Here is a 25,648-nt window from a genome sequence, read left to right as displayed (position 1 = left end):
ATACAAAATGAGTATCATATTCATCATACGAGCCAACACATTATGGCTAACTAACAAAACACTAAACAAAGACTCGAGTCCCTATACATGCTAGAAAACAAAACAATGAAACTAGCTATACCAAGGTTTTGAGTGATAGTGTGATCAAAGCTTTTAATGTCACTGGATCCCCGATGCTAGCTTGGTGGCACTATAAGGAAAGAAAAGAAATGAGGGTAAGCGTGGGAGCTTATTAAGTACATATATGCAAATAAAGTGTAATTATAAGAAAATCATATTCATCCTACGGTAGCTTGTCATGCTTAAAAGATATAAATCACTTAACGTCTCCATCTTACTCTTCTTTTCATTCATGTATACTTAATACACCTAGTTCTTTACTCAGCTCCTAACCATGAGTTCGGTATACATACCTCATCAAAGTATTCACCAACTAAATCTTCGAGTTACCTGTTGAACTCTCGAAATACATACAGATACGCGAGGAGTTTGCATCTAAATGCCATATAAGAAATCAAGGCTACCTCGTGTTATGAAACGCTCACATTTGAGCTACTCACGGGCCTTTTTTATCAAGTCAGGACCCACACCCCGTAGCTATCATGTAAAGTATGGTCATTGAGCCACTCACGGGTCTATACACAAAGTCAGGACCCACACCCCGTAGCTATCATGTAAAGTATGCTCATTGAGCCACTCACGGGTCTATACACAAAGTCAGTACCCAGACCTACGTTACCTATAGCATTTATCTCATGAACTCAAACTCAACTCATGAGTTCAGACCACATAATTTTCATAACATGCCCCTTTGTAACCTATGCTATGTCTAAGGTTCAACGGGGCTTCATATCTAATCGAAAGCATCGCATTTGCTCACATTGTAATTTACTCGCATAACATGTCATTGAAACATTCGTGACCATAATTAGAATTTAGATACATAACAACAATAAGCTAATTACACATGTATATTATTAAAATATACCAAAGTAGGCTTCAATAGCACATTATTTACATATGTACTAACCTCGATACAAAATGATGAAGACGAGCTTAATCCTCTTAAACTTTGTTCTTACCCCGGTCAAGACGCGAATCACATTTCTCTTGATCTAAATTAATAAAATTCATTTATTTCATCAGCATATCAATTTAGAAGCCCGAAAGTTCATAATTGGGCAAAATGACTATTTTGACCCTAAACTTTCACAAAATGACTATTTTACCCTTATGTTCGAAAATCAATTTTTATCGAATTTCTTCATATTATAAGCCTAGCTGATTACTTTTTATACTAGAAGCAATCCAAAATTTCCATTATTTCTCACATTTATCAACAACTTTCCAACTTATGCAAAATAGTCCGTATTAGGGTTTTCATGAAAAATCCTTTAATGAAAGTTGTTTACTACACATCTAATACTCATATTCTTCCACAAAATTTCAGAAAACTACACTTATGCTTTCATGGAAAAACCCTAATCTCTTAACCATTTTGCAAAATAATCCCCTTCATAGACAGCTTATGTTACAAGGAGTCCAAAAATACAAAAATCATCAAGAATATCCTTATAAATGACTTACTTGTAAAAGATGTTAAGGGCTGATATTTTGAGCTCTCAAAACCCCCCTTTTGAAGAAGAAAATCGGTTGAAGAAGAAGAAATAAAAAGATGAAGCCTTTTTTGTTCTATTTTATTTAAAACTAGTCAAAATTGGTGACTAAAACACCACCTAATTTTGACTTTCCCATCAATTTGTCCCCCCTATGGCCGGCCACCCTATTCTCTAAGGGTCTAATTGCCCTGTAAGGCCCTCAATTTAGGTTATTTAGCTAATTGACACTCTTATCTAACAAAATTGGACTTTTACACTTTAAGCAATTTAGTCCTTTTTCACAATTAGGCAAGCAATCGCTAAAATTAATTCACCAAAATTTTCATGTACTTATCTAATCATCCTACAATAAATAAAATGATATTTAAAATAATTTCCTCGACCTCAGTTTAGTAGTTTCAGAGTCACTATTCTGACTAGCCCCAAAATCGGGCTGTTACAATTTATATATCATAAATTACCAAATTAAAAACCTTTTTAAAATTATATTTTACTTGTAAATGTTAAATAATAATATTTACGAACTTACTCATCAAATTTGTGGCCCTAAAACCACTATTTTAGACACCACTAAAAAACAGGCTACTACAATTTTTACGCAATATTTCGAGTTCATTGTCCTAATCGGGCCACATTTTCACTTATTTTTCATCCTTTAGTCATTTTCTTCCAACCTTGGCAGCTCATATCCACTTCTCTATCATTTTTCTCTCAAAGTTTCTCCCTTTTTCTAGGATTTCTTCACAATTGTGTCTCCCCATTATTAGAGTTTTTATCTTTTTCTAGTTGTCCTATTGAACATCTAAACCTTCTAAAATACACCTATTTTATGCCTTAAACTTCCCTTTTTTTGGCTCCTAATAGCCTCCTTTACTGTCCATTGTCACCCTCTCTCCCTTGTTTGTATCAATGTCTGTAAGTCCTATTTTACTTTCTCTATTGTTGTACTTTGTGTCAATTTTTGGCTATTGTTTCTAAAGCCAGTAAATCATCATTCCAATCCATAAATTTGTTCTTTTTGGCTATCCAAAGATCCCTTTTTGTGTCATCCTAGATCTACCTTTTTTGTCGCCTCATATGGTATTGCCACTCCCTTAGAACACCATTGTTTTGGGACTACTATTTCTCTTCAGTTGCCACCACTACTATTGTAAGTTTTTCAATTCTTCCCTCTATTTGGATCCGATTTAGACATTCCTAATTGTGTAATTAACTAAGACAGTCATTCAACAACTCAGATCTAGGTAATGGGTAGTGCAAAGTGAAAATGTGTGCGAGATCTTGCAATATTTTACTTTGTTAATAATTTATGCTTTGGTTGATTGCTTTAAAGTTTGAATGGGGTTTTTGGTTAATGATTTTTGGGGATTTATTACGTTTAGGTGCTGATTTAAACATCCCGAATTAGCACTGACTACAGATCTTGTTCACGTGTACGTTTCGTATCAAATTTGTGTAAGTAACCTAGTCGATTGGGATCTGAAAATTGTTATGGTAATGCTGATTTGATTGTATTTTAATTTAGATTTAGTTTAAGTCTAAAGGAGGAATCATGGGTTTCGCAAGTAATGTTATGGTTGTACGAAAATAAGGTGTGGGTTCTAACCTATAAAATTCAAATGTTAAATAATATTTTTAATACTTAAAACGATGGTTAAGATTGCTGGTCAAACTTAGTTAAATGACTAAGTAAGTGGTTTTAAGGTGGTCCAATCAGGTACATTTCGAGCCCTAGTTAAATGGCATGTTTGCAAGGTTGCATGAGTCATTGAATGTTTGTATCTAGTATTGGAATGAATTAATATGAATTTTTTGTGATATAATGTATGCTGGTTGCACGGGTAGCATGTATTACAATGAAAATGAAATGTATGTTTTGGTAAAATGTTGTGAAATACACTGAATGAGAGACTACTATACATTTATAGGAAAATTGCTTATGAATCATAATGAAACTATGGCATGTTGGAATGTCACTGTATTGATGGTGAAACTAAATGATTGAAAAGTGTTATTACCGAATGGAAGTGAATGCTATTATGAGAGTAGGTAAAACATGCTATTGAAATGGGAATGTAATGGAAACATGATTTTGATTGAAATTTGTATGACATACCGCATATGCGTAGGGTGGGATTATATGGATGACTAAGGAATTTCGTGGAGTAATAGCGACATATTAAGTTTGCATATATGTTGTCAGTGTATTCATCTAGAGTAAGGAGGAGAACAGCGATTGTATCATATTTATTTTGAATGGCAGTATTTCTACATTGCGTATAATAGTGGTTTAACCACATCAAGCTCATCTCACAATATATGGAGTTTGGTAGACGAGTTCTAAGGAACTCGTGGTGTGTAGCCGATGGTTGGGGTAAGAATTCATTATGCATTATGTTATGTCCATGACACTTCTGAATGGTAATGTTTATGCTATGTTTGAGTTACAACATTATTAATAATGAATGATATTTGAATGAATATTTGAATGTTCTTATTGTTTGGACTCACACTGAGCTAGTTAGCTCACCCTGTAGTTTCAACCATCTCAAGTAATGCTGGAGACTAGGATCGAACATGGCATGCAGACATACGACGGACTTTGGACTTATACATTATCCTAATGTTTTTATTAAATTTATTTGGTTTTTTGCACTTCGGTCTGTAGTCTGGATTTTTCTCTTTGTATTGGAGTTGTTATGCATGCATACTCATCTCATTGATTGGATTTAGATACTTATTTTGAAACCAGACAATGCATGTTACTTGACTTAGGCTAAAGTCATCATATTTTTTCTACTGTGAAATCTGTACTTTAATTTTGGAAAAGTAAATTATAAGTCAAATATGTTTCCAAAATTAATAGAACTTTCTTTTAATTGGATCTTATTTTAAACCTGGTAACATTAAAGTTTTTATAAAATAAAGTCATTACGGTTTTTTGAAAATAAGCAAACACTTTAAAAATAATTTTTTGAAGGTTTAATCGTTTCTACTTGGCCATTTTGGTGGTTAATATGAGCTCCAGAATCTGGTCATAACATCTAAGCTAGGTTTAGGGTGTTACAATGGGCCTGAAGGTTGTTTTACGATTTACTTGAGTGTGTAGGACACCTAACTTTAGGCCTAAGAGCATAAGAATGGAAGCCGAATTGTGATGCAAGCTGTCAAAGTTGTGACACAACCAAGCTGATCAAGAATTCTACATTCGAATTTGTGTGTCACAACGCGCAGAAGTTTGTGTCACGATAAATGAGTGACGTGAGGCCAAATATAAGCAATGATGTTTTTGTCCGCACAACACATCTTTTTATGTAATTAAGGTTGGTGTTTACCCTAAAAATAGCTCCTAAAATCCTCTATAAATATTTAACTAGAGGGAAGGCTTAGGAAGCTTTTGCCAAGCCGTTTTAGGGTTTTTATTTAATTAAGTTTATGTTAAAAGACAACTTATTTTCTTGTTCTTCAACATGGATTTGATTTGAATCCAAGTTTTCATTATTAAGCATTTTCATTTTTTTTATTTTGTTTCTTGTTCCAAATCGCCGAAATCTCAGTCACTGTCAAGGGATTTCGCCTTGCCAAGCACTCTAAGATATCATTCAAACAAATCCTATCTTTTCTCTTTTATATTAATTTTTGTTCTTTTTATGATCAATTTAATGGTAGAAAAGATAGTTTTTAAGACGATAAGTGGCTAGATATTTAGGTGGATTAACGAGCGAATGTAGAAGTGATTAATGGAAGAATTAGGGTTTTTCTAAGAGGATTGGTTGGTGTGAATGCATGTGTTTTTAAACCCTAGGCTTGACGACCTTAGGAAGTAATATAAGTAAACGAATTGTGAGTTGAGGTTACCAAGTAAATCGTGTATTCACCCCAGTCAGGAAAGTGAGGCTGAAAGGTAAGTGTGTTGATCGGTTATGCACATACACGTTAGAACACTGAATTTATAAAAAAATACTTTGAACATTTGATTTTACTGCAAGTGTACAAGTCAATTGTAATATTTATAGTTTTACAATGAAACACTGAAGTATTCAAAATATCGAACCCAAAAGAGGAGGCGATTGAGCAATAACTAGCATATACGATAGAATCTAAGTGGCTACTCATATGATTTTATAGTACGACAATTCGTAAAAAGATAAGTTTGCATGAAATTTAAATATTTTACTGACGTGATCTGGCTCGGTTGAATGAGTCGAGTTTACGTAAGTTGCCCAATCGTCGACGAGAAGTTTCATTCGATTTCAAGAATGGGTGAATTTTGGTTAAGTATGGAGATGAATGTCGAAATAGGTTCAAAGTGAGTGAGAAATGGATAGAGTTTAGATGGATCAAACGTGGATAGGTCGATTTAGCAAGAAAGTAAGATAGCTTAATAGTTGACGAAAATGGACGGTAAAACTCAAATGTCAAGAATGATTCGATACTAGATTGAGTATCGCCCTAAATCTTACATGGCTTAAGGTGAAGGATGGTTGGTAGATGGATAAAATAACGCCACACCAAAAAGATGGTGATAAGTTTAGAAAAAAAATTTGGTTGATGCCACTAGCAAGCTAGATAATTCGCTCGAGACTCGTACGAAAGTTGAGAGGAAGTAAACCTTACAGAAACAGAGTTTCATTAAACAAAATGTCAAAAGTCCTTTACAATCAGTTTTGAACCAATATTTATAGCTGAGTACAATGGCTAGCCGAATGATCATTTTAATTCAGCTTAATGAGCTGGAAATTTCTAAGAAATTGCCTTGAAACTTCCTTGAAGCTTCTTGAATGTCCTTAAAAGCTCTTGTATGACAAACTCCAATGGAAAGTTTCTAGATGATGAACATTCAGCTGGACATTGATTGAAAGGATGGTGAGCTGAATAGCCTTGCCTATGTTCGGCCAATGGACTAAATGCTCTTCAATGGAGCTACTTGGTTGAGCTAAAAGGTCTTGAATTTTTAACAATTAGCTTGGGCACTTCAATGGTTCCCAAAGTGTGAAAACCGAATGTGAATGGTTCCTTGGTGTGAATGCATAAAATTGATCAGCCACCCTTGTGTGAAAAGTATCTTCAACAATGTGAACACTTAAAATGCTGCCTTGAAGAGCTAGACGGTCAGGCTAGAAGAAAGAAAGCATCAGCTCCCTTGGCCTTTGGCATACACGAAGGGTTGCTTGGAGATAGCAACCACCAGCTTACTTTGGCTATTGCTATGCATGATAAGGTGCTTGGAAGAGCTGAACCATCAGCTCCTATTAATGTCGTCCCAAGCATGCACCTGCGCCAAATAAATTAAACAATAAATCAAACATAAGACACATTAATTTTGGTTGTAGCTTAGACAAATTAAGAGTATGTAGAAATCTGGACACATTAAATTCGGCTAATTCAAATATGTAAAAACAATTTAATGAGCTGATTTGAGCTAGGGAATTCTCGGACATGAGCTATCACAAATTGAATTAAAATAAAAACTAAAACTTTATTTTTTGGATGATAAAGATAATAAGTTGAAAAAAAAACTAAGTCTAGCTCAAGCGAGCTTAATTAAGCTCAAGTAAGCTGAGTTGAGCTAGATAGAGCTCAGCAAGCTAGAGCTGAGATGAAATTAGCTTGCACTAAGGTGCATGGAGCTTTTAACAAGCTGGTCTGATTTTTCTTTTGGCATAGAGCTCGTTTTCATTCCAAAGTTGAACAAATAAAGTCGAAACAGCTTCTTGAAGGCACTTAGCTCGCGCTTGAGTTATGGGTCCTTTGGGAACTTCGATTGGATCAGGACTAGGGTTCGTTGGGCCATGGGGCGTGGTCACGTCATTCCCCTCATCTTCAAAGTGACTTGTCCTCAAGTCGAGTCGTTGGGTTAATAGAAAACACCTCTCCTTATGTAGCTTCTCAGGGACAAATGGGGTAAATGGTCTTAAGACAATTTGGAAGAAGTTTTTGACTTGACACAAAGTAACGTCAACATTAAGAGGAAAAGGTTTGGAAATATAAAGAATGACAAGTAGACAAACCCTTTTGGAAACCTTGATTCGTACTTGAGCTAATATTTGATTACCGAATTCAAAAGAATGAATGAATCTTACCTTGTTCAATAATAGTTTAGGCAAAGGAATCAATTTTAAAAGCATGAAAAATTCGCGCAAATAATCACTTATTTGTTCACATGGATTCAAACACGCAAAACTTGCATAACCAAGCTAATTTAGCTTGCCATCCCAAAGCAACACAAAAAGATTATTAACAATCATTGATTGGCAAGTAACCACGAAAGAGTACGGATCCTTTCTAATAACCATATCATCAACAAGGTTTTCGAACTCATCTAAACAAGGCTTAGATATTTTAAAATTGTCAGAAGAAGTACCTTGCTGACCATTAGGATCAGAAAAACAAAGAGTAGTTTTACCTTTTTCAACCGACTCAAATCTTATCTCCTCAAAATTGTAGTGATGAACAAACTTTTTATTTTGACTAACCTGAAATGATGATGAAACATAAAGACAACTTGTGATTTTCAAAGTGTTGCGTTCACAATAATGAAAGAGGCTAATGTCATCACGGTCAATGGACTCAAAGGGAAATTGTGACAGCCCTAAATTGACCCTAGTCGGAAAGTGGTTTCGGGACCACTAAACCGAGACATAAAAATAATTGACCGTTATAGTTGATGCTCATTATATGTACATATACATGTGTGAAAATCTCATGTTTGGATTTTGTTAATTGTAAGTGAATTTTATCAAATAGGACTTATGTGAGAAAATCTAGAAATGTGCTAGGCAAATGTAAAGTGGGCTATTAATGCATAATGTGAAAATGATGGGTTTGCATGTCAATTTACCCAAAAGTTAAGCATGATGGCGGCCATGCTATGAGTGGAAACATGTTGCAAACATGTTTAGTTAGTGGTTATGTTAGAAAGAATAAAATAATGAAAAGGAATATGATGAAAACAAAGAAAAGAAAAAAAGTGTCCATCCTTTCATTTTCTTTGCTTGGCGAATGTCCTAAGAAGAAGGGGAAGAGCTTGAGAAAATCAGCCATGGTAGTTGCTAGACCAAGGTATGTTTGATGTTGTCCATGAGATTCATGCATGTTTTAGTTGTTAGTTTGAATTCTATCTATCCCATGGTTGGATTTGGGGTTGTTGGAGAATTGGGATTTGACAAAGAAGCTTAAAATTTTAGTTGATACCTTGAAGCTATTAACATGTTAGTTATATGGATGTGTTAAGTTGCTTGGGATGTTAGCATGAAAGTTGGAATTGTTAAGCTAATTTGTTGGAAGTGCCGAATTTAGGACTAAGAAGAGAATGAGTATTCGGCAAACATAGTGAAAAGGTAGGTGTTGCCGATTGTTAGATTTAGACCATGGGAGTGGCTATAATGGGCATTAAGATGTAGAACTTAAGAAATGTAGTTATATGTGAATTTACATGATGATACAAATAGATGTGAAAATATATGCTAGATTAGGAAAATTTGATTAAGTGTTCATGAGATGAAATTAGGTGTTTAAAAGATGTTATAGTTGACATTGTATATATATACATACATTCGGCCATCTAATTGAGTATGAAGGTGGTGTTAAATCTAATTGTGATGCCCATTTGGAAGTGTATATATATATGTATAAATATACATAAGTATGCCCGTTCGTGATGTTACCTTTAATTATGTGTATAATCGACTAAATGGGTAATTAGTGAGGATGGTTGCCGAATATACAAACAAACATATGCATGTGTAATTGAATTATGAATGTTTAGCAAGATGGTTAAACTAGTTGATTTATTGATTAAGCTCAAGGAGTTAAAGAAGGAGAATCAAGCAAGGGAAAGACGAAGGTCATCGAGTAGCCGACTTAGAACTATTTTACCCAACACAAGGTAGGTCACTAAGCATATATTTTGTATTGATTTAAATAGACATAATGTCTATGTAATTATGCCGAAAGGAATGATAAATTTATATACATGTATGTATGTGGTGATGAAAGTATTGAATGAAAAGAAAAGAGGTGAGATGTATTGAGTTGTTGATTTGGCACTAAGTGTGCGGGTATAAACATTTGTGATCATGAGAATGGCACTAAGTGTGCGGGTTTAAAATTTGTACAGCACTAAGTGTGCGAGTTTGATCATATAGCACTAAGTGTGCGAGTTGATTATATAGCACTAAGTGTGCGGACTCACTATATGCTTTTGAATCACTATTGACACTGAGTGTGCGACATTATTGAGTTGACCACGGACAGCGGATCGGGTAAGTACCTTGAGTTCATGGCTAATAGGCGCTATGTTTATATATGGAGTTGAGCTTGGTAAGTTTTGAACCTATGTGACAATTTTAATTGAAGTCACGTACATAAGAATTATCGTGGAATAAGTGAAAGGTCATGTAGTTGTATGATTGTAACGAAAACAAAATGGTGTATAAAAATGCCTCAAATATCCTATTGATTGGTATATGGAATGTGAATGTGTAACTTGGTATGAGATTGAATCGAAAGGTCTAAGGAACTATGGTATAGTTCGGTTTGAATGGAGTAATTAGCCTCGTTCCATTTTGTTTCCTCTTGTGATAATGTTATTAATGGTTGGTAGTGCATTGCTTATGACTTCTCGAGTTATATACTCATTCGGTGTTTGCTTGTCACCTATTTTAGGTTTCTTGGACTCAACTTTTGTGTATTCGGGACCGTCATCGAAGTCATCACACCGCTAGCAACTTTTGGTATCTTCTTTTAGTTGGTCTAGGAGAACATTTCGGCATGTATAGGCTATTATGTTTTGTTGAAATTTGGTATGTAAACTTTAGCCATGCGAAAATGGCATAATGTTCGGTTGGATGTGGTACTATGATGTTTGGACACAAGTCTTGGTAATTCGGTTTTGGTTGAGTATTGGTTGAGGCCTACTCGATTATTATGCCATATGTCATGGCTGATTATTTCCGGTGTTAAATTCGTGATTTGGTAATAGAGTAGTAGGTAGATGCTCGGTGATGATTAACCTTTGGCGTGGCTAGTCATGGTCATAATTTGTAATATGTATGATGAATTATTAGTTAGATCAAGGAAAAATCATGAAATAGGCATAGTTTGCTTTAGTAACAGATGCTGACAGCAGCAGTGATGTGAGATTGAAAAATCACTAAAAATAGTAGAAATGGAATTAAATAATGAATAAATTATGTAATCGAAGCTTGATGAGTCTATTTCCATATGGAAGAAACGAAACTACCATATGAGCTGTATGTTAGGAGATAATTAAATTCTTGTGAAACAGGGCCAGAGCAATTTCTGGATCCCCTGTTTTGAATTAGAAAATCCACCGTAAATTTTATTGAGATAATTAGAGGTCGTGCCTTATATGTACAGATTCGTTATCGAGTCTAGTTTCATTAGAGACAAACGGTATAGACATTTAAGCCCTTTACAGGGAGATATGTAAATCGTAAGGTACAAAGGTCAGTGTAGTCGAACCTTGAAACAGGGGATACTTTAATGAATAAACTGTACTAATTGGCCCAACCAAAAATTCTACAAAAATTCCCCCTTATAGATATATGAGTCTAATTTCGGAGAAAATTTATGGAATTGGATTTTGAGTTCCAGAACTCAAGATATGATTTTTAAAACGACTACGATACAGTTAGCCAGCTTGCCTGGAAAAAAAAATAAAAATAAAAATTAATTAATAAATAGGGGGAAATAAATGAAGTAAGCTCGGTAACACCTCGTATTCGATTTCCGGTAACGGTCACGGGATTGGGGTGTTACAGAAATGCTGATATGTTATTCACACAATGGATGTATGAATCGATACCAGGGTCAAAAGCATGAGTTGATCTTACCTTTTTGAGAGGAAACTTGAATTTCACGTACAGCCACATAAATGATCAAGGAACGATATGAAGTTGTAATCAAAATTTCCAAATTTCGTTTCCTTAGTCAAAGACCAGACATCATACAAATCGTTCACACAAAGTTTAGGGTGCTTGAGTTTCCCACAAAACAAACCAAAATAGTAAATTTCAGGTTTGAACACACGAGTTTGTTTACTTATTCCAAAGTGTAACAAAGGTTTCATTTTTGTCATTAAGTCAAACATGCCGATCCAAAAGGAATTGTGCATATACAAAATCAAATAATCAAAACTCTTTACATTCATCAGGACAAATTTGCACAAATTTAAGGATGTCACACAAGGCATGTAACACCTCTCCCCCGTATCCGACGCCGGGATAGGGTGCGAGGCATTACCAGGATTTCACATTCACAAACATATTAAATTGGGTCATCAAGTTTCGCTCAAATTTAAAATTTTTCAAACATGTACATCTCGTTCCTTATTTAGGCCTTCGAGGCCTATAACATACCTAGGGGCCATTCGGGACAAAACCGTGAACATTCGATAACTTTGGGCACCTTAGAAAATTTCCCTTGCCTTAAAGTATCACACACCCATGCGAGTGGGGCCGTGTGGTCATACACGCCCGTGTGGCTTGGGTCACGTCCGTGCCCTTAGCCTGTGTGCAATACTGACTTTAAAAACACGGCCATGGCACACGCCCATGCATCCAACCTTGTGGACCTTAATAGGCTATTTTTCAAGCCTTTGGTCACCCTTTTTATCACCAACAAGTATTCATGTCTAAAACATTATCGATTCATTTCCATATTATATATTTACCACATAGTTATGACCAATTCATTTGGTCAAGAAGCATCCATCATGCATATATGTCATAATACCAATCATACATATCCCACAAGCATAAGCACATCATGGAATCAGAAGTATTAGAACATATCAAGGATAATTAGGGTTACATGCCACAATCACTATAAGCCACATCTCATGGCTATATGCAACACGTCAATATAAGCCAATAAATTTGGCTAATCATAATAACAGCTATCATAAAAACTAAGTCTCTATACATTCCACTCACTTGTCTACGCCTAACACATACATGTTAACACTCCGAAGGTGATAACCTAGTAGTGTGATGATGCCTTTGACGAACTCCAACCTCGAGCTGACCTGACAAAACTAAAAGAAATGGAAAGGAGGGAGAAAGCTTTACGCTTAGTAAGCTCGCATGAAAATAATAAGCAATGTGATAACATGTTGTTTTCATATTCTTTCTATTTATTTAAATTCCAGCTAAGTTGTTTTTCTGAGTCATAGTCATTTAATTATTTATATCTAGAGTTACGAAACTCCAAATTAAGATCCGTTAATTTTCCCAAAAACTAGACTCATATCTCTTCTTGTCATAAAATTTTCAGAATTTTTGGTCTAGCCAATATGTATAGTTTATTACTCAAAGTCTCCCCTATTTTTCTGTTTGATAGCTTCGATTGTTCTTCACTAAAAGAAAGTCAGATAATTTTCTTGTCTCTTTCTCCTGAAAGTAGACTCATTAAGGATTTCATTCATGTAAATTTTAACTCATAACTATTTTTGTAAAATTCTAGTGATTTTCCAAATTTGAGACAGGGGAGTCTAGAATCACTCCGACTCTGTCTCACAAGAATTCAAATATCTCATGATACAGAATTCTTTTGCTTTCACCGCTTCCTTTATGTAAAATAGACTTATTAATCTTTAATTTCATATTTTATTAAACTTATAACTCAATTTCCACTATTTTTAGTGGATTTTCAAATCGGACCAATGCTACTGTCCAAATCTGTTTTGGTACAATATAATGATCACTATCATAAGATCATTTCCAACTATCATGAACTTACCATTTCATGGATCCCTTACTCATTTTTCACAATGAAGCTCAATATAAAAGTCATAAGTTCTCATAGGCACACTTAATCATACCTTCCAAGGATAGGATAATTCCCTATCACATGCACTCAATCATCAAATTAATCTCATGACAATGCACCATGAATTCTTAGAGGAGCCCATTATTCATCATCTCATCTACACACATCAAGTTAATCCAATTGAGTTTCTAGGAAATCTTGATGGATTATCCATTTACCGTCAATTCATACGAATGATCATTTCAGGTATGCACTCCCGCGAACCTCACATCTTACGGTGGAATTACCAGTCCAGGCTAAATCCCCCGTATAGTGAACTCATAACCATTCCAAGCTAAATCCCTTATAACAAAAAACACGTTTGTTGAGCTTGGATCTGAATTACAAGTCCAGGCTAAATTCAGACCCTACTCAGATTACTCGTCCAGGCTAAATCCATAATGCACACATATTCTTTGGGAGGCTCGATCATTTAAGGAACACCTGTCCAGGCTAGATCCTTTTCATACTTGAGATCACGGATTAGCTGTCCGAGCTAAATCCCTACTGCGACACATGCAAGATCTCATTACACATGTCAATCATGGTTCATCCATTGAATTTCCCTTTTTTAACCTCAACCGAGACATTTTTCAACATAATATCATCAAAAGATGCATTTCTATGAAATTTTATGCCATTAATAAGTGCAATTATGATGGATTCATAATTCATACAATTCATACCAAATCAATAGAGAATTACATTTCAAGCATGGTATTGCATTATTATTAACACACGAACATACCTCGATCCAGAAACGACAATTTACCATTTTAGTCCATAACCTTGTATTTTCTCGATTTAAGCCCGAATCTCGATTTCCTTGATCTATAATATCAAATTTAGCCTACTAATTAGTCACACTATTCATATGGGTCTAAAAATCATATTTTTACAAATTTGCATTTTAACCCCTAAACTTTTGCATATTTGCACTTTTACCCCATGGCTCGAAAATTAAACTTCATCCTATTTTCTTATGTTTTATGACATGCTGATCATTTTTCCCTTCTAGGGCAACATCGTGACATGTACTCATGAACATTAGGTATTTTTACCGATTATGTCGTTTTACTCATTTTCGCGTAAAATCGCTTAGCAAAAGTTGTTTAACACGATTTCAAGCTTCATATTCTACCATTAAACATCAAAATACATGCATATCATTCATGGGTAAATTTTTAAACATAAACCCTAGCTCAAAATAATGTTATAAATAGCTAGAACATGTTACCGAGATTTTAAAAATGTAAGGAACTTTAAAAACGGGGCTCGAGATCACTTACAAATGAGCTTGGAAGCTTGAACCAAACCCTAACCATGGCTTCCATGGGGGTTTCAGCTGGTACAAGGAGAAGATGACCAAATTTTGGCTATTTTGGCTTTTTAATTCTTTTAATTATTAGTTTATCAAAATGCCCTTAACTTTAAAATATTTTATTACACCCATTTCATGTCTAGACACCTCTAACATGTAGAACTCAACTTTTTCACTTTTTACAATTTAGTCCTTTTGACCAAATTGAGTGCCCAAACGTCGAAATTTTTGAACGAAATTTTCACGAAATCATTCCGTGAAATTGTAGTCCATAAAAATATAATAAAAATAAATTTTCTTACGTCGAATTTGTGGTCCTGAAACCACTGTTCCGACTAGGCCCTAATTCGGGATGTTACAAGGCATGAGATGATTCACATAATTACCACAATCAAACAACTTAAATGCTTTTCGTGAAAACTCGTTATCACACAAGATCATATTTGGTGTTTGTCGATCTAATCGAACAACTTCAACAGATTATTCATCATAAAAAAAATTAAGAAAGAAACTTCTCATGCTTCCACTTAGAAGGAATGTATCGACCACAAACAAAGAATAATGAGTAATTGTTTCAAAATGAGGAGATCTTTTAAAAACGAAGTCATCGAAAATTTTATCGACAACTTTCAAACCTAGTAGCTGTGGCGCGGTTGCTAAAGATTCCTTACCGTTAAGCATTTGTGGTTGGATTCCACCTTCAGCCTTACCTTTTTCAATCAGATGAAAGCATCTCACATCAGGGAAGCATTGCAATTGGAACTTGTCAAATGATTCTTTAGAAACCTGAAAATGAGAAACAGCACAAAGACAACTCACATGTGGGTTAGTTGAAACAACACTCACTTTTTCTGGTTCTCTCTCATCTGTTCCACTCGTTTCTTTTTCTAATTCATGTTCTCTTTCAACAACACTCACTTCTTGCTCATTTTTCTTTCTTTCTTCATACTCACTCTCTTTTTCAATTTTCTTTTCTTAATCAATTTCTTTTTCTTTTTCAATTTTATTTTTCTTTTTCTCATTCTCTTTTTGCTCTCGTTCACACTCTTTTTCTTTCATTTCTTTTTTTTCTTTCAAATTCTTTCTCACATGATTTTTCGATTTTATTATAAGAGGAAGAATACAAGAAGGAATCAGAATGAGAAACTTTTCATTGAGAATAAGAGGAGGGGTCTTCATACAGACGATGACCATCTCTTCGAGATTGATTCTTCATGGATGAATAACTTGGTGTACACGAAGATCGACTTGTGCTTTCTTGTTTGCCACCATAATAGGCTTCAAACTCAAAATTTGTTTGATTTCGTCTCAAATGTCTCTTCCCAAATAATCAATGGAAGATTGTTTTCTTGATAGTCTTGAATCCATCCCTCAACTTGGTGAACTTTGCCCCTGTTGGGCTCTTGCTCGATGATCTCGCTTTTCTTGGATAGGCTTGATTTTTTGGTCGAGCATGCACTCCATCTCTTTCAAAAAAAAAACTAAAATTAAAATTTTGAAAACTCTTCCCCAAACATGATTTTATTGCTAAAAAGAAAAAAATGTTAAAAATACAAAACAGACAATAAATACCTCAACACAAAAACCTCACTAGTCACTCAAAAAGAAAAGAAATTGATATTCACTTTCACTCTTGTTTGCACTCGTTTTAAGGCTTTTTCGACACTCTCGAATTGTGACATCCCAAAATTGACCCTAGTCGGGATGTGGTTTCGGGACCACAAAACTGAGGCATAAAAATAATTTATAATTTATTTTGATGCCTATAATATGTGTTAATTCATGTGTGACATTTTTGATGTTTCGATTTAGAGTTATAAATGTGAATTTCACTAAAAAGGGCCTAGTAGTAAACATTGAAAGTATGATGGGGAAATGTGGGATGACTAGTTTATAATGCATGCAAAAATAAGGATTTGCATGTCAAATTTCCCCTAACATGAAGTGGCCGCCATGACAAGGAATCATGGGCTAAACATGTCATGAAACATGTTTTGTTGGTGCACTAGGAGAAACAATAAACAAATGAGTATGGGTAATAAAGAAAGAAAAAAAATGTGTGTGTGAGTGAAACCCCCCTTGCCGTGCATTGTGGAAGAGAAAAGAAAATTTTGTTCATCCATTTTCTCTTCTTTGGCCGAAAATACTAAGGAAAAGGGAGGATTTTTGCTTCATGCTTGGTTTAGAAGAGAACTAGAAGGAGATTTGGCTATACTTGCATCAAGATTAAGGTATGTTTGAGGTTGTGTCATGAGATTCATGCTTGTTTTGGTTGCTAACTTGATGTGCATGTTAGCCATGGTTCAAATCCTTGTTATGCCATGGAAATGGTATTTGGCCAAGGTGGATTTTGTGTTAATGCCATTGCATGTTAAATATGAAGCTTGTTAATGGTGTATGTGATGGGGATTGATGGCTCTTGGACTTTCTTTTTAGTATTTTGAGTGAGACATTAAGTTCTTTGCTTAATCATGACCAAAATGATGGTGTTGTGATGTATTCGGTCATGGTATATCCACAAGTATGATTCATGCATGTTGCATGGTAGGTAAGATTTGAGCTTTGAATATGTGTTTGCACATGATGAATTGGTATGACATATATACTATTTCAAGGTATATATTTGCTTGGGATGATGTTTTCGGTTATGTAGTACATGAGAGATGTGTATTGAGCTACAATATGTAATCGTTAGTTAGTAAAATGCATGCTGTTTTTGTGTGGTATTAAGTGCATAATCGGCCTCAACATGGGCATGCATATTCGCCACATGAGGGGAAATTGGTGTGCATGCATTCGGTTAGAGGCAAGCATATTGATGCCTATTCTTGGCTTAGAAAATTCGCTAAGAGGAATACTAACTAAGGTGTTGAGTTCGATTCATGATTTTGTACATATGCGACTTTGATGCCTAATGAGTAGATATTTATATATTGGCTAGGCATCTTGAATTCCTCTTCCGATGCTCAAATGATAAAACCAATTTATTTGTTAAATTTAGCCCAAGAAGCTAGAGGTGGAGAATCAAGCAAAGGCAAAGGAAAGATAATCGAGTAGTCGATTGGAAATCGTTTCATCCAATATAAGGTAAGTCATAAAGCATATATTTGGCATTGATTTAAATGATCATAATATATATATGCAATTGTGTTTAATGAATTGATGTGTAAGTGGAAATGTATGTGTATGGAATGATGCCATTGTTGAATGTATAAAGGTAGTAAAATGCATAACGTATTGGTCTTGGCACTAAGTGTGCGGGTATAAATGGACACGGTGACAAGATTGGCACTAAGTGTGCGGATTTAAAATTTGTACAGCACTAAGTGTGCGAATTTGATTATATAGCACTATGTGTGCGAGCTGATTATATAGCACTAAGTGTGCGGACTTATTATATGCTTTTGCATCACTATTGGCACTGAGTGTGCGATATTATCGAGTTGATCACGGACAGCGGATCGGGTCATTACCTCGAGCTCATGATGAATAGAAAATACGTCCATGCTTGGGGTTGAATTGGTAAGCCTTAAATCTATGTGATGATTGAAATTGTATGGTTGTGCTGGAAAATGAGTTAATGTGTGAAAAATACTTCGATTATCTTGTTGTGTAGATTATGAAATGTGGATGTATGACTTGGTACGAGATTGGACCGAAAGGTCCGAGGTATTATGGTATAGACTCGATATGGATGAGTACCTAGCCTCGCTTCTTGTACATGTTGTAGTGACTTTATTAGTGGATTGATAAATGCTTATGACTTACTGAGTTGTAAACTCACTCAGTGTTTCTTGTCACCCATTTTAGGTCACTGGGACTCGATCTTGTTGTGTGCTCGGAACCGTCGTTGAAGTCATCACACCGGCTGAAATCTTGTGGTATTGTTTTTTGTTGTTGAAGAACATTTGGCATGTATAGGCTATTATATTTTGTCGAATTGTGGGTTGTAAACTTTAAGCCATGTGAAAATGGCCTATGTGGTCGTCGAGTGGGATGCTAGAACCTATAGCCACGAGTCTTAGAAACTCAAATTTTGTTAAGGTGGCCATAATTTGTGTCATGTATGATGGATGATTAAGGCCAAGGAAAAATTCATGAAATTGGCATAGTCTACTGCAGTAACTGTTGCGGACAGCAGCAGTGAGATGAGATTGAAAATCACTAAAAATAGTATAAGTAGAATTAAATAGTGAGTAAATTATGGAACTGATCCTTGATGAATCTATTTTATATGGACGAAACGAAACGACCATATGAGCAGTATACTGGGAGATATTAAAGTTCTCGTGAGACAGGGCCAGAACGATTTCTGGGTCCCCTGTCGTGACTTTGAAAATTTACCATAAATTATCCAGAAAGAATTAGGAATCATGCCTTATATGTACAGATTCCATTTTGAGTCTAGTTTCATTAGAAACAAACGGCACTAGTATTAAAGCCCTGTACAGAAAGATATTCAAGTTGTAATGCGCGGAGGTCAGAGCAGTCGATCCCTGTAACATGGGTGACTTTAACTAATAAACTGTACCAATTGGCCCAACCAAAAATTCTAAAAATAAATCCATGGATGGATATATGAGTCTAAATTCAGGGAAAATTTACGAAACCAGTTTCCGAGTTTTGGAACTCGAGATATGATTTTTAAGGCGACGGTGACGCAGTTTTCCAGCCTGTCCAGAAATGCCAAATTGGTCGGTACTTTAAGAGGATTTGTCTCGTTAACCCCTCGTGTCCGGCACCGGCGTCGGTCACGAGTTAGGGGTGTTACACGAATGCACTCACACACTCTTTGCCTTTTACCACTCAAACTCCCTCTCTCAGTTTCGTATTTTGTCTCGTTTGGACTTATTTGCTACTTTGGGGTCGGTTTCAAAGTGGTTACAATAGATATATTGTAAGGGTGCAGGATAGGCTAAAACAATGAAAATTTTGATTTAGTGTGGTGATTTGGGGGGTAATTGAGGGTAGAATGACAATAGATAATCGAGATTACAAGTAAATGAATAAAACACAATGTTCCAACACTTCACTTTTTTTATACTCGATTTTTTTAATTTCGTATTTCTTTTTTTTTACTTCAAAAAATAATGCTAAATACAATAGAGAACTTGAATACAACTTATTTTTTTATTTCAGTTTTTTTTTACGAACCTAATTCGAGATGAATACAAATGTTAGAGATCCTCATTTTACAAGCTTTACTACCAAATGATGTGATCCAGCTTGGTTGAATGAGTCCAGTCTACGTAAGTTGCCCGATTGTCGACGAGAAGTTTCTTTCGGTTTCAAGAATGGGTGAATTTTGGTTAAGTATGGAGATGAATGTCGAAATAAGTTTAGAATGGGTGAGAAATGGATGAAATTTAGATAGATCAAACGTGGATAGGTCGATTTAGCAAGAAAGTAAGATAACTTAATAGTTGATGAAAATGGACGGTAGAACTTAAGCGTCAAGAATGATTCGATACTATATCTAGTATCGCCTCAAATCTTATATGGCTTAAGGTGAAGAATGGTTGGTAGATGGATAGAAGAACGCCACACCAAAGAGATGGTGATAATTTTTTAAAACAAGTTTGGTTGACGCCACTAGCAAGCTAGATAAGTCACTCGAGACTCGTACGAAAGTTGTGAGGAAGTAAACCTCACAGAAATAGAGTTTCATTAAACAAAATGTCAAAAGTCCTTTACAATCAGTTTTGAACCAATATTTATAGTTGAGTATAATGGCTAGCCGAATGGTCATTTTAATTCAGCTTAATGAGCTGGAAATTTCTAAGAAATTGCCTTGAAACTTCTTTGAAGCTTTTTGAACGTCCCTAGAAGCTTCTTCCATAAAAATCTCCAATGGATAGCTTCTAGGTGATGAACATCTAGCTGGACATTGATTGCAAGGATGGTAAGCTGAATAGCCTTTCCTATGTTTGGCCAATGGACAAAATGCTCTTTAATGGAGCTGCTTGGTTGAGCTAAAAGGTCTTGAATTTTTCATGATTAGCTTGGGCACTTCAATGGTTCCCAAAGTGTGAAAATCGAATGTGAATGGTCCCTTGGTGTGAATGCATAAAACTGATCAGCCACCCTAGTGTTAAAAGGATCTCCAGCAATGTGAACACTTAAAATGTTGCCTTGAAGAGCTGGAAGGTCAACCTAGAAGAAAGAAAGCATCAGCTCGCTTGGCCTTTGGCATACACGAAGGGTTGCTTGAAGATAGCAACCAGCAACTTACTTTGGGTATTGCTATGCATGATGAGGTGCTTGGAAGAGCTGAACCATCAGCTCCTATTATTGCCGTCCCAAGCACGCACCTGCACCAAATAAATTCAACAATAAATCAAACTTAAGACACATTAATTTTGGTTGTAGCTTAGACAAATTAAAAGCATGTAGAAATCTGGAATCATTAAATTTGGCTAGCTCAAATATATAAAAACAATTTAATGAGCTGATTTGAGCTAGGGAATTCAGACATGAGCTATGACAAATTGAATTAAAATAAAAACTAAAACTTTATTTTTTGGATGATAAAGATAATAAGTTGAAAACAAACTAAGTCTAACTCAAGCTAGCTTAATTAAGCTCAAGTGAGCTGAGTTGAGCTAGGTAGAGCTCGACAGGCTAAAGCTGAGCTGAAATCAGCTTGCAGTAAGATGCATGGAGTGTAACACCCCGTACCCGATACCGTTGCCGGAGTCGAACGCGAGGTGCTAACAGACTTAATTACTTTGTTTTCACAGTCCATTTAAAAAAAAAAATTCAGACAGGCTGGCTAACTGCGTCACTGTCGCCTTAAAAATCATATCTCGAGTTCCAAAACTCGAAAACTGATTCTGTAAATTTTCCATGAAATTAGACTCATATATCCATCTGTGGATTTATTTCTATAATTTTTGGTCGGGCCAATTGGTACAGTTTATTAGTTAAAGGCTCCCCTGATTCGGGGTTTGACTACTCTGACCTTCGTGTATTACTACTTGGATATCTCCCTGTACAGAGCTTCAATACTCATCCGTTTGTTTCTAATGAAACAAGACTCAAAGGGGAATATATAAATATAAGGTATGACTTCTAATTATCTCTGGATAATTTATGGTAAATTTTCAAAGTTGAAACAGGGGATCCAGAAACCGTTCTGGCCCTGTTTCACGAGAACTTTAATATCTCTTAATATACTGTTCATATGATCGTTTCATTACTTTCATATGACAATAGATTCATCAAGGTTCGATAACATAATTTATTCACTATTTAATTCCATCCCTACAAATTTTAGTGATTTTTCAAATCCACACCACTGCTGCTGTCAGCATCTATTTTCAAGGTAAACTTTACCTATTTCGTGGTTTCCATGGACTAACTAGAGTTTTGTCATACATAGGTCCACATATGATCATATTTAGCCATTCCAATGGCTGATCATTTGCCCAACACTTCCATTCCAGTCCATAGTCACATCATGAAACCATATATATATACATAAACACAAATGGTCTAATGCCATACTCCACTTCTACGAGCCATTTTCACATGGTGCATACACATACATCACAAAAAGTACTTGAAAAACAACAAAGGGTAGTCCTATACATGCCATATCCAGAGTTCAACTAAAAGAGTACCAAAAGGGCTTTGATAGTGTGGATGACTTGACTTGATGATCCCGAATCCGATAGCTAACGAACAAAATCTAGAAAACAAAGAGCCAAAGCAACGGGGTAAGCATTTTAATGCTTAGTAAGTTTCAAGTAATGAAATTGGCTTTAACTAAAGTATTACGTTCACATAGCTAAATGAATCACTTTATTAATACACATTCTCATAATCATACTTACTTCACACTTCATCAACATATACACACACAAGGTATCAACCTATCTAAGAGCCGAAAGTTCGTTAGTCGATTGAAAGAATACTATTTCAAACGAATCGACTTTTCCGATGCACATGCAAACATACCTTATCGTTTGGGTTTTTCGAGCGTATTAATTGAATTTATTACAGCACAAAACGCTCACCTTCAAACCAAGTTTCTTTGGAATTTAGCCGGATATAACCACAAGCACAATTGCCTTCGGGTCTTAACCCGGGTATAGCAACTCGCACAAATGCCTTCGGGTCTTAGCCCGGATATAACAACTCGCACAAATGCCTTCGGGTCTTTGCCCGGATATAATCACTAGCATAAATGCCTTCGGGACTTAGCCCGGGTATCATTCAAATGCTCATGCACACATATATCAATAATCACGACACATCCATATTTCACTTTCATTACTAAGGCTCAAACACAAAACATTTATCAAACCTTTCCAATTTCGGCTCAATAGCCACACAGAAAGAGCATGATTTCAATTGACTTTACAACGTAGTCCCTACGCACATTCGGCTATCCGCCATAATATGACAAATCATTTCAATATAATTCAAGTAGGGTCATTACTCGAAGACTTACCTCGGATGTTGTCGAACGATTTCGACGGCTATTCGATCACTTTTTCCTTCCCTTTATCCAACTTTGGTCCTCTAAGCTCTTGAGCTAATTCAAACAAATTTACTTCTCAATCAAACACATACATACGGCTACCATATACAATTCAAAAACCAATTCATTCGTATCATTTGTCCATATTTTAGCTTTTAGCATATTTGGTCATTAAAGCGACCTATTTAATCTTCCAAGCATTCATTTCAAATTTTAAATAAACAATGTCGAATGCCATTAAATTACTAATGCTACAAACAAACATATGCATAAAATTCATCCATACATAACCTATTGCTCATTCGGTCATTCATCTCTCAAACTTATCAAAGCTTCATATCAAACCTCTCTAGCTGATTATACGTATAAGCACATAATGCGCATTTAGCATTTTATTTACTTCATGATACATTCGGCCTTGGCATAATTTCATTAAAAAATCCCTATTCCATCACTTTTAAAATGCCAATGTTACAAGAAATGTTACCTAAATGCACATTCGGCAACTACACATACATAAGCCGATTTTCTTCCTATCATCCAATTTAACATGAATCACAAACCTAAACCCTCAATAGCTACTATGGCCGAAAGTCCTAGTCATGCCGAAATCAAAATTCCTAGCATGGGCTATCTAAAGAACTTGATAACTAGTTCAAATCTCAAACCATCTAACATACTTATCAAGTGTATACAATATTACCACCATTTTATCTCAAGTCATACTCATAAGCACATCCATCCAAACACATTCGTACTTAAACATCATTCCGGCTTAACACCCATATCACATTTACTCATTAAAACATGAAGAAGGTAACCAAATTTCTTCACTAACAACCATGGCCGAATGCTTCATTCACCACCCAAGTCCAAAATTTTAACATAGGCTAATTAAAGAACTTAGTAATTAACTTAAATTAAGCTAAAATTCCAAAATCTAACATGAATTACTAACCTTGTCTTGAGCTTAAGACAACCGAATGCTATATCCCTTTCTTCCTTTAAGTTTCGGCCAAGCTAGAACCAAGGATACAAGCTTTGTTTTCATTACCCTTTTCTTTTTCTTTCTTTTATTTAATTCCTTTCTTTTGCATAAAATAATAGTCATTTAATTAAGATTTAATACATATTATATATATGTGACCATCATGGCCGCCACCACTTATAAAAAGAAGGGTATTTGACATGCAAAACCATTGTTTTGCATGCATGATTCAATTAGTCATCACACATTTCCTATCCTACTTTCAAAGTTTACTACTAGGTCCTTTTAGTGAAATTCACATTTATAACTCTAAATCAAAACATCAAAAATGTCACACACAATTAACACATATTATAGGCATCAAAATGAATATTAAATTATTTTTATGCCTCAGTTTTGTGGTCCCGAAACCACATTCCGACTAGGGTCGTTTTAAGGCTGTCACATGGAGCTTTTAACAAGCTGGTCCAATCTTTTCCTTTGGCATGGAGCTCGTTTTCATTCCAAAGTTGAACAAATAATGCTGAAACATATTTTTTAAGGCGCTTAGCCCGCACTCGAGTTATGGGTCTTTTGGGAACTTCATTGGATCAGGACTAGGGTTCGTTGGGCCATGTGGCATAGTCACGTCATTTACTCTAAAGACTAAACTGCATGAAATGTAAACTAGAGGGACTATCTAGCAAAAAAATAATGGGGTTGATTGAGTTCGATGTGGTTCACCAAATATTGGACTAGGGACAAAAATCGCGTAAATTACCAAGTGGCTTCATTTAATCTTTCAATCTCAATTTTATCACCTTAGACGAATTAGGTCTAGTTTATCTTCCAATCTCGCCACTTAATCCAAGACTAACGAATGGATGCACGACAAGATTACCTTCCAGTTTCACTTTATCTTGATATTCCCTTAAAGCTGTCACTACCTAAGTTCTTAGTTCTATTCAAATTATCCCAATTTGTTATGATTTAGTCCTTTGTCCAAATATTTTAGTTAATCCACATCTCCATCAACCAACCTCCTTAAAGGTTTAGCTACACATGCTCAAGGTAAAGAAAGTAAACATAACAATGGAAAACAAGGCAGCCATGAAAGTAAAGCTTGAGATTTTTATGCAAAAAAGTTGAAATAGCATGAAACCAAAACATTTAACAGAGAAATCTAAAGTAAGAAACTTAAAAGGAGAAAGCTTTGACAAATTTAAAGTAAAATAAATTGAAATACATTATAATAAAGCTTAAGGAGTCTTGAAAGTAAAATGTAGGGACTAGAAATGTAAATAAACCTTACCTACAGTGTTTACCAACTTAACTAACATAAAGAACAACAAGAACAAGAAGTAAATGCATAAAATAAACTCTAATCTAAGGCAGAAGTTAAATGCATAAAAATAAACTCTAAT

Source organism: Gossypium arboreum, chromosome 5 (assembly GCF_025698485.1).
Source record: "Gossypium arboreum isolate Shixiya-1 chromosome 5, ASM2569848v2, whole genome shotgun sequence".
Lineage (NCBI taxonomy): Eukaryota > Viridiplantae > Streptophyta > Magnoliopsida > Malvales > Malvaceae > Gossypium > Gossypium arboreum.
The sequence above is the reverse complement of the archived record's forward strand: the minus strand, read 5'-3'. Positions refer to the sequence as shown.